This window comes from Trichosurus vulpecula, chromosome 9 (assembly GCF_011100635.1).
Source record: "Trichosurus vulpecula isolate mTriVul1 chromosome 9, mTriVul1.pri, whole genome shotgun sequence".
Taxonomy (NCBI): domain Eukaryota; kingdom Metazoa; phylum Chordata; class Mammalia; order Diprotodontia; family Phalangeridae; genus Trichosurus; species Trichosurus vulpecula.
The window spans coordinates 21,495,182-21,512,098 of record NC_050581.1 but is presented as its reverse complement, the minus strand read 5'-3'; the positions used below and the strand labels follow the sequence as shown (position 1 = coordinate 21,512,098).

The 16,917-nt window shown below is 38.6% G+C and overlaps 1 pseudogene; it reads left to right on the top strand.

The window, feature by feature from the left end:
• Positions 1 to 16,120, top strand: part of LOC118832045 — a 59,017-nt pseudogene extending 42,897 nt beyond the window's left edge.
• The last annotated feature ends 797 nt before the right edge of the window (positions 16,121 to 16,917 follow it).

Sequence of the window (16,917 nt, the reverse complement as noted above, 5' to 3'; positions counted from 1 at the left end):
AAGTTTGAAGAAAAAATATTCACAAATATGCACTGGGGTATAATCGGCTTAACCATAGGAAAAAGAATTAATGACAGCAAACAGTATGAACCAACAGTATGACGGGGGTGGAGGGTGATGAGTTTCTTAATGTTTGAAATGGAGAAGAAAATAATGGCACCAACTGGTCGTACAACCTACTGGTTGTTGAGAGGATAAAATGAAATAATATTTGTAAAATGCTTTGCAAACCTTAAAGTGCTATATAAATGTCAGCTATTTAATAATAATAATAATATAGTATATATAATAATAATATAGCTATTATCATAATTTATACCCTTCTTTCCATTCTAATGACCATTGCCCTCATTCAGGTTCTCAATACCTCTCACTTGAACTAATGTAATTATCTCCCAATTCATCAACCCGCCTCCAGTCTTTCCTTTCCAATTACCAAATTGACATTCTTTTTTACATTAATTTATTTTTAGTTTTCAACATTCACTTCCATAAGATTTTGAGTTTCAAATTTTATCCCCCTCTCCCTCCTTCTCCCTCCCCAATATGGAGAGCCTATAGGCTCTACTTAAACATTCATGTTAAATATATTTTCACATTAGTCATGATGTAAAGAAGAATTAGAACTAATGAGAGGAACCATGAGAAAGAAGAAACCAAACAAAACAACAAAAGAAAAGGAGAGCAAATCGTATTCGGACTCCAAAGTTCTTTCTCTGAATGTGGACAGCATTTTCCATTGTGAGTCTTTCAGAGTTATCTTAGATCTTGCATTGATGAGAAGAGCTAAGTTTACCAAAGTCAGTCATCACACAATGTGGTTGTTACTGTGTACAATGTTCTCCTGGTTCTGCTCATTTCATTCAGCATCAGTTCATATAAGTCTTTCTAGGTTTTTCTGAAGTCCACTTGCCCATCATTTCTTATAGCATGATAGTATTCCATTACATTCATATACCACAACTTGTTCAGCCATTCACCAATTGATATACATCCCCTCAATTTCCAAAAATTGATATTCTTAAAGCCCAGACCTGACCCCACAATACTGGGTAAGTTCTATTGATTCCTGAATGACTCTAGAATAAAATGTAAACAGCTCTGTCTGCCATCATGGTTTAGATCTAACCTATCTTTTCAAATAGATCTCACTTTACTCCTCATATACTTTATATTCCAGACAAACTGGCCTACTTGCTACTCAATATTCATAGTATTTGATCTCCTGTCTCAATGACCAGTAATTGCTCCCTGAAATGTTCAGCTCAAGAACAAATCCTTACATAAGGGTTTTCCTGACTCCCCAGTTATTAGTGTTCTCCATTTCTGAAATTATTTTTACATGTTTTGTATTTACGTGTTCATAATTTTACTTATTTACAATTTATAATATTATAATTCATTATAATATATTTATTTATAAATTTATTTTTTCCTCTCCCCAGCCACCCAGGAGAATGTCAACTCCTTAAGGGTAGGGTTTTTGCATTTGTACCCAGATAAATTGATATCTACTAGACTGCCTTAAATCTTAATGAATGCTTGTTGATTCATTGAATGAATGAAATTTTCATCTTCCAACCCTGTCACTCTCCATATACCACAGTTTCAGCTGACCAGACCAGAAATGATTTAGTGTTTGGCCTTCTATGTATCCATGTAAATACATAATGTCCCCAAAATCTTAGTGTCCTCCACATATGTACTCTTATCATATAGTTCCTGCTGCATGTCCTTACATATATATTTCCTAGTAACACATGTTCCTTATATTTTGCCCACCATGAATATTCTCTGGTCATTTGTAGGTTTCGTGTGTGTGCCCTTCCCCTCTAATTGTAAATATATATACATATATGTATGTGTGAACTCAGATCTTCTTATCTCTTTATTTGCTTTGCTATTTGATAAAATTCTTTTGTTTTATGCTTAGTGTGTCACTTGGCTAGCTATTACAACATACACATTGATGAGGGTGGGGGTTTAGCTATTGTTTTAAGCCTACCATGACCTAGAATGCTTCAAACTTGGGTTGCACGTCTAGGAGCCCATGTGTGTTTTGAGAGGCGAATAAAGTATTGCATATTTTAAAAACAGTCTATATACATCTGAGAATTCCCTGCATTCCCAGGGAGATGTATTTGTGGAACCTTTTTTTTCCTGTAAGTTTGCACTTGTCCCTATGCCTTCTTTACTTTTCATATCTGACTTCCTTTCCTTTGTGAGTCCTTGACCCAAGTATGTCAAGATAAAGCAATTTAAATGTCAGTTTATTGACCAGATAGCTAATGATGCTTAATAATTAAAGGAAACCTTCAGTTTAATCTTCTTGATCAAGTCTCAAAATAGAACTAAATGAACATTAGGAGAAAAATAAAACCAAAGGCTATGGGGTCAAGGAAAGGCAGAGAAGCTATAGATTAAGGACTACACAATTCACAAGGAAGCATCTCAATATCAATCAGACATTCCCTTTAATTTTCAAGTCCTCACTGGTCACTATCCTCAATTCCCTTCTTTTTGCCTTCACATAGCCACCATGAAAGCCTGAAGGAAGTCATGAAATTATTTTATTTACTTTTATCCTTGAAGCTGTTGTTTTTGTTCCTGAGTAGTCCTCCTCAATATCAATTTTCCTTTCTACACTAATTTATTTATTCCTATAGTTTTAAAGAGCTCTATTGGAAGATGACATTGTCTTCTACTGGAGAGTGAGCATATAGAATTAAATATGATAGACAAGACCAAATTAACCAGAAGCAAAGGTAATCTGAACTGGCAAAAAATGAATAACAGGATTCTGGGGTATGTGTGTGTGTGTGTGTGTGTGTGTGTGTGTATGCACACATGAGTGTGTGTGTTTTGTTTTGTGTTACAAATATGGTCATATAATGTTCAAATATATAGTAACTATATGTGAAAATATGTTGTCTTAAGTTACTCAAATGTGTCAAACATTTTTTTCATAGATTGCAGTTTTGTGCTGAAAAGGGAAGAAAAATATTTTCCATAAAGAAAAATAATTAAATCAACTAGTAAAGAAGGTTAGTTATCACTTTTTAAATAGATTAGCGGCTTTATGATGGAAAGGAGTAGAAAAGGAACTTTGGTTTAATATTTTAAAAACTGCTAAAATATGTATGTAAAGAAACAGTTTTCAGTCAAGATATGACACAAATATAAAGGTTTAAATCCCCTTGTAAAAGGTGTGGGATGATTTCTCCTTTGCGTTTGAAAAATTTAATAGTTTAAAGCATCAGGAAAAGGACTTTATTAAAACTTAACAATAAAATTGCAATCAAATCAGGAAACTACCTCATCTCTGACAAGTATTGACCATGGGCAAGATACTTATTAAGCCTCAGTTTCCTCATCAAAGTAGTAAGTAGTACAGTTTAAAGAACATTGGCTCTGAAGTCAACAATTAAGCATTTATTACGTGCTTATCCTGTACCTGACTGTGCTAAGCACTGGGGATACAAAGAAAGGGAAAACATAGTTCCTTTCCTCAAGGATCTCACAGTCTATGTAGACTATGATATATGAACAACTAACTGTATTATGAACAAGATCTATACTAGGATTAATTGGGGTAGTCTCAAAGGAAAGGTAGAAAGATTAAGGAGAATTGAGAAGGGTTTCTTACAAAGGGGAGGATTTTAGCAGAGATGCATAGGAAAATAAAGAATCTAGGAGGGAATTTCAGGTGTGAGGGAAGGCCATGAAAATGCTTAGGGGGGAAATAAAATGTTTTGTGAGAAGAACAGCTTTGTCTCAAATCTTACCTAGCCCTTAGTCATTGAATGGGTGTTGCCTCAGACCAACTAAAACCTGGGAAAGACCTAATTTAAAAAGGTCAAGGTCATGTATTGTATCCCGGGCCATCACTTTTTGTCTAGCCACTGTACTTCTAAGACTCTGGAGGAGTGAGGCTAACAACTTTGCATAGCTCTGCTTCTCTTAAATTCAGTTTACACACAAGTCCAGATATCACCTTCGAGATGTCATTGGGCCTTTTCTAGAAGGAAGGACAAAATACAAGGAGGCCAGTGTTATTGAATTGAGGGAGTATACATAGTAAAGCAAGGTGTAAGAAGACTAGAAAGATAAAATGGTCCCGGATTATGAAAGGTTTTAAAAGCCAAAAAGATAATTTCGTATTTTATCCTGGAGGTACTAGGGAGCAGACAATGGACTGAAGTGGGGAGAGACATGAAGGCAGATTGCTTAGATTCAAATCCCATCCAGGATACTTACTACCTTAAGCAAGTTGCTAAATCTCCAAAGGCCTCAGCTTTCTCCTCTGTCAAGTGAAGGGATTAGATTAAATGACTTCTGAGGTCTCTTGTAGCTGTAGACCTAAGATCCATTGATCTGTTAGATTAGGATAATAATACTAGTAACTTCCTCACAGCTGTTTTGTTGTTGCTGTTTTTGTGGGTTTTTTGGTAAGACTCAAATGTAAATCACTTCTTAACATTTCAGGTACAAAATAAGTATGAGTTATGATCATTGTGAAGAAAGCAAATTTGATAAGTAAAAACCTAATTCTGAAATTTATTGAAATGTTATATGTGAACCTTTTCCTGTCAAAGGCAAAGAAATCACAACCACTCCAAGCCAGTGTCTCAGTTTTGCTCCTCTGACTGTTTCAATCTAGAAAAACATTCATGTTATTTTGTAAGTTATTTTATACATAGCAAAAATTATAAGTATAATAATAAAAACTTGAAGCTCTTGGAGATGATCAGAAGATAGAGACAATGTGGGTTTAGGAAGTCAGTTAGTCATTTTAGGGAGCCTTCTCTTCTATCCCAGGAAATTCCCCAGGACACTTCTTCCTGGCCAAGAAATGAAAAGCGTTTTCTTCTAATAAGATTCTATTGCCTGTCAAAGGCGCGAACATACAGAAATCAGATGGGCACTGACCTTCAAACAAGCCCCCTGACTCTCTTCATCCTGTCCAGAAAATGACACAATAAGCCTGAGACTGTTCAAACCTTTGAAAAGATTACCAGCCATGCCCTCTGGGTACTAATCAATAAACTCTCAGTTAAAGCCAGATATATCTTTGATGGAAAAAATAATGTCAATGTTAATCCAAGTCACTTGGAGTTTGAGGGTAGAACCCAGACAAATTTAATATGAGCATGACATGGTGATGTTCTGTGTGGATTTCTCACAAACAATAATGAACATATAATTTTAGAAGAGTATACAAGTGTCTATGGCATTTCTTCACTCTCTCTTAAATAACACCTTCCTTGCATTTGTAGATGTCACAGTCAAATAAGTGGCCACAGGAGCACAGTGGTAAAGTTTTGGCTTAGTAAGAATGGGATCTAGAGGCTCTTTGTTTTGTTTTCCACCACAAACAATGCTCAGTCCATTTAGAAAAGGAGGTATCAAAGCCTAAGCTGTTCCTAAACTGATGCTTACATACTTAATTAAATTCATCTGGATTTTAGTACTTGTACCAATTCTAGTAGGGCATTTGAACTTTTAACTGTGTTATTTTTGTATTAATACTGTGACAGGTTCCTAGCTAATTATGAGAATAAAGGTCCTATTTAAGAGGAATTAACAGTAATTACATTTTTATATAGATATAGGAGGCTGAATGTTTATGGGGTGTGCAGGAACGACTAGCACCTCTGGTGTGAGGGCTTGCTGAGTCCTTTTTGGGACTGCTCACCCACCTTTGGCGTGCACCTGTCAACCCAAAACTTACCTGTGGCTCTAAGAAGCTGTAGCATGCAGCAACCACACTCCAGTAAACTGTCTTGACAGAGAGGCTAAACCAGATTGAGGGTAATTGACAGGTTTCAAACAAGTTGGTGAGTTAGGGGAATGCCTACCACAAGTGTGTGAAGACTTCTCCTGGTGGAATGGGTAGATGAGAACAATTTGTTCCAACAACCACTAAGAGAGCTGAAGCAAGTATTATGGAGCACTTAGAGCCTGGTAAAATATCAAAGAAGATAAAGTCACCCACTACATCCTCACCTGTAGCCAATCATCCTGACTTTTGTTTTGCCACTTGACTAAAGACTCTGGAAGAGAGAGTGAGGTTGATGACTTTGTGCAACTCTACCTCACTTGAACTCAATTCACACACAAGTCAAAAACTCATTCATTCATGATATCATCGGTCTTCTTTGAAAACAAAAGTCAAACAACAAGAAGAATATAAAGCAACTGAACAAACAATAGTACATGGATGTAATGGAATGCTTTTGTGTAGCAAGAAATGAAGAGACCGTTTAATAGAAACCTGGGAAGACTTCTGTAAACTAATGCAAGGTAAAGTGAGCAGATCCAGAAAAACAATGTATACTATAATATTGATATTGAGAAGACAAAAGTTTCTGAAAGAACTCTGATTAACTCTGCCATTGTATGACAGGGGGCGGGGAGACAGAGAGAGAGAGAGAGAGAGAGAGAGAGAGAGAGAGAGAGAGAGAGGGAGAGAGAATCATCCAGAAGTAGAGATACACACACACACACACACACACACACACTCCTACCAGAGTAGTTGTGAAAGGAACAGTGGCAACAACAGAGGCTGCTGTAGACTGGAGAAGATGAGAAAAGTCACACTCAGAGAAACTATTGGAAAGAAAAAAAAGCACACTTGGCGTTGATCAGGGTATAGTCAGTGGACATGGGATGTAAAATAGCTAATGATTAGCTTTTTTGCAAATATCTCAACAAGGCTTGGATACTAACCTCTCAAATGATTATGATTTCAGGATTCTTTAGTACTCAGCATTCCCTTTTCTGGAGGAGAATAAAATTGCTTCTTCCATGCCTGGTTTGTAATTGTTCCCTGGGTATCTTTTTTCACTTCTCCACCCTGCTTGAGAGGACTCCTTAAAAGAGAGCCAAAAATAGAATTGCTCTTCAGGAATCAGAAATGAGAGTAGAACTAAAGCAATATAAGCCTGGTTTCCCTACTGAGGAGCCAAGTGAGAACAGAGCAGTTAAAGACAGGGCATATTGCAAAGTCGAGTAAAGGAAAATTTGCCAGTCTCTGCAGCCTCGGCTTAGCAGTACCTAACTAGTCATTGGAATAGGGGGAAGCTAGGTGGCTCAAAGGATACAGCACTGGGTCTGGAGTCAGAAAGATCTGAGTACTAATATGGCCTCAGACTCTTGCTAGCTGTGTGACCCTGGGCAAGTCACTAAACCTCTGTTTGCTTTAATTTGTTGGAGAAGGAGATGGCAAACCATAACAACATATTTGTCAAGGAAACCCCATGGCCAGTGTGGCCAGAGTGAGAGACCTTTGTCTCACTTTGCCCACCTGACCACAAGTTTGGGCCCCCACTGTCTTCACCCATCTATGCTTAGGTGTGGCTCTATGCCTGGCTCCCAGGTCTCCCATCCTCTCTTGTATGCCTCCATGTCTAGCCTCCACCTGTCTGCTCCCCCTTTTTCCTTTGGGTTCCAACACATACACACATACACACACACACACATACACACACACACACACACACCATCCTGTGTGTCCTTTCTCTTGCTCTCACTTCCCTATTCCTAGATCATATGTGTCCTTGAAAGCTGTGCTTACCCCCTACCTCCATGCTTGTGGCCCCCTTCCTGCCTCTGTTTCTTCCCTTCCCCAATCCATGGGCAGATTTGCATTATGTAAAAATCATTATGTAGAAATCTTCAGAACACTCCACTTCCGTAAAGTGAGAACTGTCTGTATAAAACAGACACAAAGTAACTTTAGGGTACAAAGAAAGAAGGGGACTAAGACCTGGGGGAACCAGGAAAAAACTCATACAGAAAATGGCACTAGAGCCACATTTTAAAGAAAACTAGGGATTCCAGAAGACTGGAGTATGGAAAGAATTCCTTCTAGTCATGAGGCACAGCCAGTGTGAAGGAATAGACAGTGGCAGGAGATGGAAGATTTGTATGTGGAACATTGTGCAGGTGCTCTCTGGTCAAATGACTCAGAAGGAGTGGCTGAGCAGGAGGGGCAGTCCTTTGGTCTTACCCGGTGAATTACAGCCCAAGCTCAGTAGTCTCTGGGGCTGACCCAGGGTTGGTGGGGTGCAATAGGATATTACCAGATGGCTAGGATGTGCAGGCCTATCCCTATACTCCCTTATCTTCTCACTGCTAGCAATGAGAGAACTAGCTCCTGAGGGCCAGGCTTCCTTCTCATCCCTCAGCTGGTATCAAACTGAAAGTCCTAATAGTCACAATCCCTGTCTCTCTTCCTATTCTGAAAGACAGAGCCAGAACTTCCTACCCAGTCCTACTGGTAACAGCCGCCTTGCAACTATAACTCCCACCAAGTTGACAAGTATTTATTAAGCGCTACTATGTACCATTCATGCACCAAGTGGTGGGGATAACAAAAACAAAAACAAAACAAACAACCCAGTGCCTGCCTTTAATGAACATAAAATGAGAGAGACGATATCTAAACAACTATGTACAAACGCAATACAAATAAGATAAATTAAAGGTAATCTTTTTTAAATTACATTTTATTTTTCTCCAATGACATGTAATAACAATTTTAACATTAATTTTAAAAAATTTCAACTTTCAAATTTTTTCCCTTTCCTCTCCCTCTCCTTGAGAAGGCAAGCAATCTGAAATATATTATACATGTGCAGTCATGCAAAACATTTCCATATTAGCCATCTTGTGAAAGAAAATAGACCCAAAAAGGAGAAAAAAACAAAAAAATAAAGGGGTCTTGGGGGAGTTTGTTTTGTTTTTAAAACATACTTCAATTTGCATCCAGATTCCATCAGTTCTTTCTCTGGAGGTGAATAGCATTTTTCATCATGAGTCCTTTGGAATTGTATTGGATCATTGTGCTAAATCTTTCAAAGTCGATCATCAGACAATATTGCTGTTACCGTGTACAGTGTAATTGGAGATAAAGGGAAAGCACACCTCCCACAGAAGGCAAGATTTTAGCTGGACCTGCAGGAAGGATGAGAAACCAGGAGATAGATGTGAGGATTCTGTCCTGTCAAATGCCCTACCGTGATTCCACAGCTTCATTGGGCCACTGGGTCCCATCTGTGCCTGAGATGAGTGTAAGTATTCTCAGTGTCCTCTGAATTGCCTACCCTGCAGGAAATGCCCAGTTTTTCTGCCCTAGGTCTAACTCACTCAAAGTAAAGTACTTAATAAATGTTTGCTGAATCGAATTGGTAGGACCAGTCCACTAGCCAGTAGTCCACACCCCAAACCTCATAGTTCCTATGAAATGAACAGACAAACGTGAATAATTTTACTTCTGTGAAACTATGGTGAAGTAACTGAAGCTCCTGACCACATATTTCACAGCCCTATTTGATGTTGTTGTTTACTCGTTTCAATTGTGTCTGACTCTTCATGACCCCATTTGGGATTTTCTTGGCAAAGAGACTGGAGTATTTTGCCATTTCCTTCTCCAGCTCATTTTACAGATGAGGAAACTGAGGCAAACAGGATAAAGTAATTTGCCCAGGATTATAGAGCTAGTAAGTGCCTCAGGCCAGATTTAAACTCAGGAAAATGAGTCTTCCTGACTCTAGACCTGGAATTCTATCCACTGTACCACCTAGGTGGTACCATGGGGGATTGTGAAGAGCAGTCTTCCACACTTCTGAAACTCTTCAATATGTGATGATTAAGTTACAAGTCCTTACAAGCCTTACGCCTATCAGCAAACCTCATTTCCCTTGCATTCCCCCAAAAATGGCCAGGCAGGATTCAGGATTATTTCACAGACCCAACATACATTAGAGGCCATACAGGCTGTTAGGAAAATAAGGATGATTTGATGATGACAGATGATGACATTATGACTTGGTCACCCTTCCAAGGTGCTTTCAACAGCCAATCTGCCAACTTGGGAAACAAAGGCATTACAAGTCATAATTATTGCATTGTCTGTTCCTTTTGCCATTAAATTTTTCCCATCTCCAAAACTTTGAACTTGGAGAAAATAAAACTTTTTGCTGTCAGCATAACATTTCACTTTATTTGACTCAATGCATAATATAATTGAATGAAATAATAATAAAGTGCATAAATCATCTGCATATATCATGTTCCCATCCCACTGTGCACTTTGAATTATTTTTTTCAAATCACATCAAAGTTTTGTACTGAACCAGTCACACTTCTTGCTTCATCCCCAGTGGGATACCATAGCAACAAATTGGAAATAGGGATCTGGGAGATTCCATCAGTTCTACCTCCATAGGATGCAAGTAGGAGCACTGAATCATAAGGAGTATTCACCTAATCCCCAGTCAGAAACCTAGGAAGGATTCTGACTCTCCCATTACCAAGGAAGTAGAGGAGCAGCCAGACACGTCACTCCAAAAGGCATTCTGTCAGGGGAGGAGGTATGTAATTAAGTAGAAGTCTCTGTCACTGCCACCATCACCATGCAGTCCTCAGGCTTCCCGTGTTAGGGGGAAAGATGAATCAGGTTTGATAGTATAACTTCCATTTATAAACAATAGCACACCTTTGTAAGATGGCTGGTCAGAATTTGAGGCCACTCAATAGATGGTTTTTTCACCTTTGTGCAAAATTAAGTGGCTTCCAACCCATCCTTCACTTCACAAGATGAAATCATTAAAAAATAATGCTAAAGATAATTAAAACCCTATGTCATACTTTAAGGTTCGTAAAGCACTCTGTACACCTCGCTTCATTTTATCCTTAATATAACGCTGTGAGGCAGATACTATGATTCATTGACTCCATTTTATAGACAAGGTAACTGAGACACAGAGAGGTTATAGTCACAAAGCTAACAAATTTTAGGAGCAAGTTTCATGCCTATGCTTTTCTGCTTCCAAGTTCAGCTCTCATTTTAGCACAGGAAGCTAACTCTCAAATTATACATACATATACATATATACACACATACATATGTATACATATATGTATATATATATTTATATACACATATGTATACACACATATCCTTCTTGCTGAATGGATGAATGAATGACTACCTTAATCAATCACAAAAAGGTAAATCACCAAAAAGGTAAACAGGAAAAAAACCAACATGTTATTCAATAAGGGCAAACCATTTGCATCCCTGCATGTGAGTATGATATTTGTAAATCTTGAGAGCTGTATCTTTATTATGACATTTAAAAGTGATGTGCACAGACAGAGAGCTGCCATATTGCAATGGAGGTGCCTAGCCCAATGTTTGGCCCATAGCACCACTTACATGGTGCTCACTGAATTTGATTGTAGATTCTCTTGGAGAAGTTTCTAATGTACAATGGCAATTGGATTTTCTGACTTTGGTGGTTGTGGGCTGGAGAAAAAAATAAATGAGAAATTTCAGTCATAAATACCGAGGCGATTATATGTCTTCAAGCCAACCCTCTCAAACCAAATTTTTTGCTAGAGCCTGGGCATGAAATATTTAGAATTCCTAGAACTGTACAAGGGAAGCTTTTATCCCTCTAAAAAAGTGTTCATAGCCAGGAGCTTCCTGCTGGCAATGCATGCTGGACTGATCTCTTTGTTCAATGCCAGAGTTTACTCTTTCACTGACTGACCTATACCAACCTATCTCTGAAGGTTCTTGTGGTTGCATTACTGACACCTCCCAGCAAAATGGGATCATAACAATGTCTGATTTTGGCACCAGAGACTGTTGGAATGGTTTTTGCTTTTGAGTGGCTGAAAGCTTCCTCTCTACAAGCATTAAAGGCACCATACTAGGAATGTTAGGACAAAACAGAAGAGATGAAGAAAATAAAAACCAATAAATTTGTAGTGCTGATGTGCTTTCCATGCAATCTTCCCATATTGTCTTTTCAGCTTGCTCAGCAACGAAGCTTTTTTTAGCTTGTCAGAGCATATTTCATCAAATACACACACACACACACACACACACACACACATGTTCCTTGATGTCTTCACCCCCACTCTGTCTCCCTCTGAGTGTTAAAACCTGCCAAGATCCAAGTGTTGCTGCTTACAAATCATGTGCAATGTAACCCTAGTCTCAAAGTCTATTAGTATGGGACTCTCTCCTTATTGGTGGCTAACTAGTCCCTAGCCTGCATGAGCTTCAGGCAGAATTGGCTAGAGCCTAAGAGAGAGGAGAGCTCAGCATTTTTAGAGTGTCTCAGGTTTCTTCAGGCTCTTTGGGGTCTGCAATCACTTCAGGCACTTCTGGCTTCAGCTTCAAGAAATAAGATGGAAGATGCCAGCCCCACTTCAAGTTGCTGAAGGAAAGGACTATGAGAAAAAGTCAACATGAGCATTGCAGGCTTCTTCCCACAGTCTATTATTTTATCACTGAGTTTTATTATTAGGGTAATTTTATTAACTAGAATGTCAGCTTCTTCCTAGGGTCTTTTCCCTTAGAAATCTGAAGTTGGGTTGGCATCTTCCTTCTCCTTTAAAGTTGGAAGCCAAGAGTATCAGAAGTGACTGAAAAACCTAAAGAACCTGAAAAGACTTGAGTGACTTTATTAAAACAGCTCTACTTTCTCCCTCTGTCACCAACTCTACCAGCCCCTTAAGCCCCTCACACAGATACAGGACATAGGTCTCCACCAATTAGAAATGTCCCATACCAATGGGCTTTGGGACTGAGGTTGCACTAATAAAATGATAGGGGACAAGTCAGACTTTTTTCTCCTTAAGATACCAGTTCAAAAGTGTAGGAACAAGTTTGTAGACAACCAAGATTACTATTTCAGATCAATAAACAATAACCCAAAGAGACTGGAAAAATTGTGATGCTATTGTTTACTGAGGTACCAAACTACTGTCATCAACCCGAGCAATCAATGTCATATAAGTGTACTAAATCAGGCTAAAATATGATCTCAAGATGGACAGCCATCCCTTTCTTCACATTGACAGTGGCTGGAGAAATCTCATAAAGTGGAGAACTATTCCATTTTACAAGGATTCTCCTCAGCAGGCAGACTGTGGAAGATGAGCTCTCTTCTTTGAAGGGAAGTGTTCTTTCCCATGAGCTGTTGTAAGCAGCAGAATGTTTGGGAGAAACCAGAGATATAAATATAGGAGAGTAAATGGGACTGGCATTAAATGTAGGAATTTGTATGATCATGGATAGTGTAGTACACATTGTGCTCTTAGAGGTTGATCTGCTAACCATCCTACATCATTGTGGGTCATTCCCATGCCCCTCCTTCATTCCTGTTGTTCTTTTTCCCTAACAACCCTATTCATCCTTCAATGCCTATATCAACTTCTTTCTTCTCCATAAAGCCTTCCTTCATTACTGTAGTCCTCATCAACCTCCAGGTTCCTAATAGCACTCAGAGTGTATAAGTGGGAGGTTTCCTTATTTGACACTTACCATGTTACCATGAGCAAGTCATTTAATTCCCCCAACCTTAGTTGTCTTAGTCTTAGACCTTAGTCTAAGGTCAAGTCCAGCTCTAAATCCTATGGTCTTTTAAAAGATGAGAGAGGACATCTTGAAGCTATTCCTTACTAAAAGAACCTGGTCTTGGCTGGAGCCATGTTTCATCAGAAATGGGTCCTCCTTCACATCTTGGTCAGCTGTAACCAGATCTCTGGCCAAAGACAGACAAAAGATTAATTGATCTATTTCCCTGGGAATCTCCATTTTCCTAGAACACATAGACACAACATTCTTCCCTAGAAACAAAAATGAAGGGCATGCTCCAAAAGAGAATAGAGAAATTTGCACAAATGAAAAATTGGGGGAGGGTGTCCAGGAAGGAGGGCATTCTGGGAAGATGGCAGACTAGGTCAGAAATCTCCAGGCTGTCTAGAATTCCTCCACAAACAGACAGAAAGTTACCACGAAATGAACAAGGAGCAGCAAAAATAAAGGGGCAAAGTAGTTGTCCTCCTAAGACAACTTGAGAGGACCTCAGAAAAGACAGAAGCTCCAGGGGCTTAGGTTTGGCTTTAGCTAAGAGGAGATGCCTCCAGGCCAACTCCACTGAGTCAACAAATAGCAGATATGGGAGCAGCTCTTTCTGGAAGCTTAGAAGGCCTCTTTAAATTTCACCTCAACTTTTACTTCACTCAGGACCTCAAGAAATTTCACCTCACTAACTTCCACCTCACACCTCAGGAACTTACACCTCACAAAATTTTACCTCACAAACTTTTATCTAAAGAACAGCACACTGCTTAGTGGGAAAGGACCTTCACACTGTTTCCAGAAGCCAGGCCTAGAAGATGATTCTGAGCTGTGGCTATAGGAAAGGCAGGGCTTGCATAGGCGAGGTGAGTACAGTACTGTGGGGAGCAATAAAATTTTCAGGACAGTGTGGCTGGAAGCACTAACTTTGGCTTAGGGGAGGAAAGGAGCCCCTGAGGTTGAACCCCTGGACAAAACTCTGAAAATAACAATAAGGAGGACCTGAGGCCCAGGGCAACATTACCCACAACTCAGGATTAAAACCTGATTATATTAATAAGCACTCAGGATTAAAACTTGATTACATTAATTAGCTACTAAAAATAAAATAAAACAAAATAAAAACGAGCTAAGCAAAAGGGGAAAAAACTCAACCATAGAGAGCTCCTTTGACTAAAAAAAACCTGGGTTCATATTCAGATGAAGATAGTGAAATTTTTAAAAGCTACTCCTACCCCAAAGAGTCACAAGACCAGAAAGAGTTCTTGGAAGAACTTAAAAAGGAATTCAAAAATCAAATAAGAGAGAGAGAGAGAGGAAAAATTAGGAAAAAAAAAGCAATCAAAGAAAATTCTGAAAAGAAAATTAACCAGTTGAAAAAAGAGGTCCAAAATCTTAAGGGGAAAAAATAAGTACTTCAAAACTAAAACTGGACAAGAGAAATCAAATGACATTATAAGACATCAAAACATAATAAAACTAGAAAAAATAGAAGAGAATCTGAAAATCACATTATAAAAACAACTGAGCTAGAGAACAGATCAAAGAGAAACAATATAAGAATTATGAGACTGCCTGAAAGTTATGACAAGAAAAAAATAATTTGGATACAATATTACAAGAAATTGTTAAGGAAAATTGCCCTAAAGTTCTAGAACAAGAGGGTAAAAAAAATCTACCTGAAAAAGATCTGAGGAAGAAAACTCATGGGAATGTCATAGCCAATTTTAAAAATTTCCCAGGTTAAGGAGAAAATATTGCAAGAAACAAGAAAAAAGAAACAATTAAAATACTGCAGAAATACAGTCAGTATTTCACAAGACCTAGTAGCTTCCACTCCAAAAGACCGTAAGTCCTGGGACATTACATTTTGAAAATCAATAGAGCTGGGATTGCATCCAAGAATAACTTACCTAGCAAAGTTGAGTTGCCAACTTGAAAGCTGAAAGACAAATACAGGCACTACCTCTTCCTGGGCCATGTGGAGAGCCATTATCAGCCCTGTCTGTGTCCTGGTGCAGACTGCCCCATGGTTGTCCAGGTACAGGAGCCTAGAGCTTGACAAGTACAGTGCAACTGATGCAATGAGGTGTTCTGTTTTAAGTGTCTTCAGATGTATCAGGCTCTTACAGACTTCACCACAATTTGGAAGTGGTTTATAAAGTATATAGACAACTCTGAAATGGCAGACTATTGTCCCAAGTGCAATATCTGTCTTGAGAAGAATGGAAGCTGCAATCACATGCAATGTTCTAAGCATAAACATGATTTCTCCTGGATGTGTCTAGGAGGTTGGAAGACCCATGGCAGTGAATACTATGAATACGGTCAGTACAAAGAAAATTCTGATATTGTAAACCAGAGTGTTCTACTTTGAGAGGTAGGAAAATCACAGTAAGAGTCTGAATGTAGCTAGAGGCACAGATATACCAGCAAAGTCATGAGAAGATCCAGGAAACAATCTGGGGACTTAGACTGAATGGCAGTATCTGCAGAATGTGGCAAAGGTCCTATAATTATACCCTGAAGTACACACATTCATATGCATGCTACATGGAATGTAGACCTAGGAAGAAATTATTTGAGTACCAGCAGGCCCAGCTGGATGCAGAAAATGAGAATCTTTTATGGAAGGTGGAGTGAGCAGATAGCTATGACAAAGGGGACTTGAAGAATCAGATAGACATAGCTGAGTAACAAAGGAAGACCCTGATGAAGGATTTCCATGACACATAAGTCATGTCACAGAAGGATGTGGGGTGAGAAGGGAGAGAGCATTGAGAACACAAGGCATCCAGCAGCATCAGTGCATGGAACAGGCACTGCTCCTGGAGAGTACAGATCAAGAACAATGCCCCAGCCTCTCAAAACTCTCCCATTTTAGTCATTTTCAGTTTTTTCTTATCTTTCCACTTTTGTTTGTGCCAGGGTAGAGGCCATATTGAATTGGCATCTTTATGGGACTTTTTAAATTTCCCCTGGATTGTTGTTGGGAGGGGGGGAATGTTTAGATTTGTGATGGAAAATGCTACCCACGTGCAGAGAAAGAACCATGGAGTCTGAATGAAGATTGAAGCATACCATTTTCTCTTTTTTGCTTGTTTGTTTTTTTCTTTCTTGTGGTTTTTCCCTTTTGTTTTGATTCTTCTTTCACAACATGACTAATGTGGAAATGTGTTTAATATGATTATACATGTACAGCCTATATCAGATCGCATGCAGTTTTGGTGAGAAAGGAGAAGAGGGAGGGGATAAAATTTAGAACTCAAAATCTGATAAAAGTAAATGTTGAAAAACTAAAAATAAACAAATAATTTAACCTAAAAAATAGTATTAGATCATTACAACTTCTGTAATTTTCAAAGGCTGTAAAATTATACAAACAAAACAAACAAAAACCCTGGAATAGCACAGAACTCTTTTTTTAAAATGAATGGGAAAAATAGACATTTGGCAAACTGAAAGGTTTTCAGGTATTTGTAACAAAAAAGACCAGAACTCAATGGAAGATTTGATATAAAAGATCCAGAAGA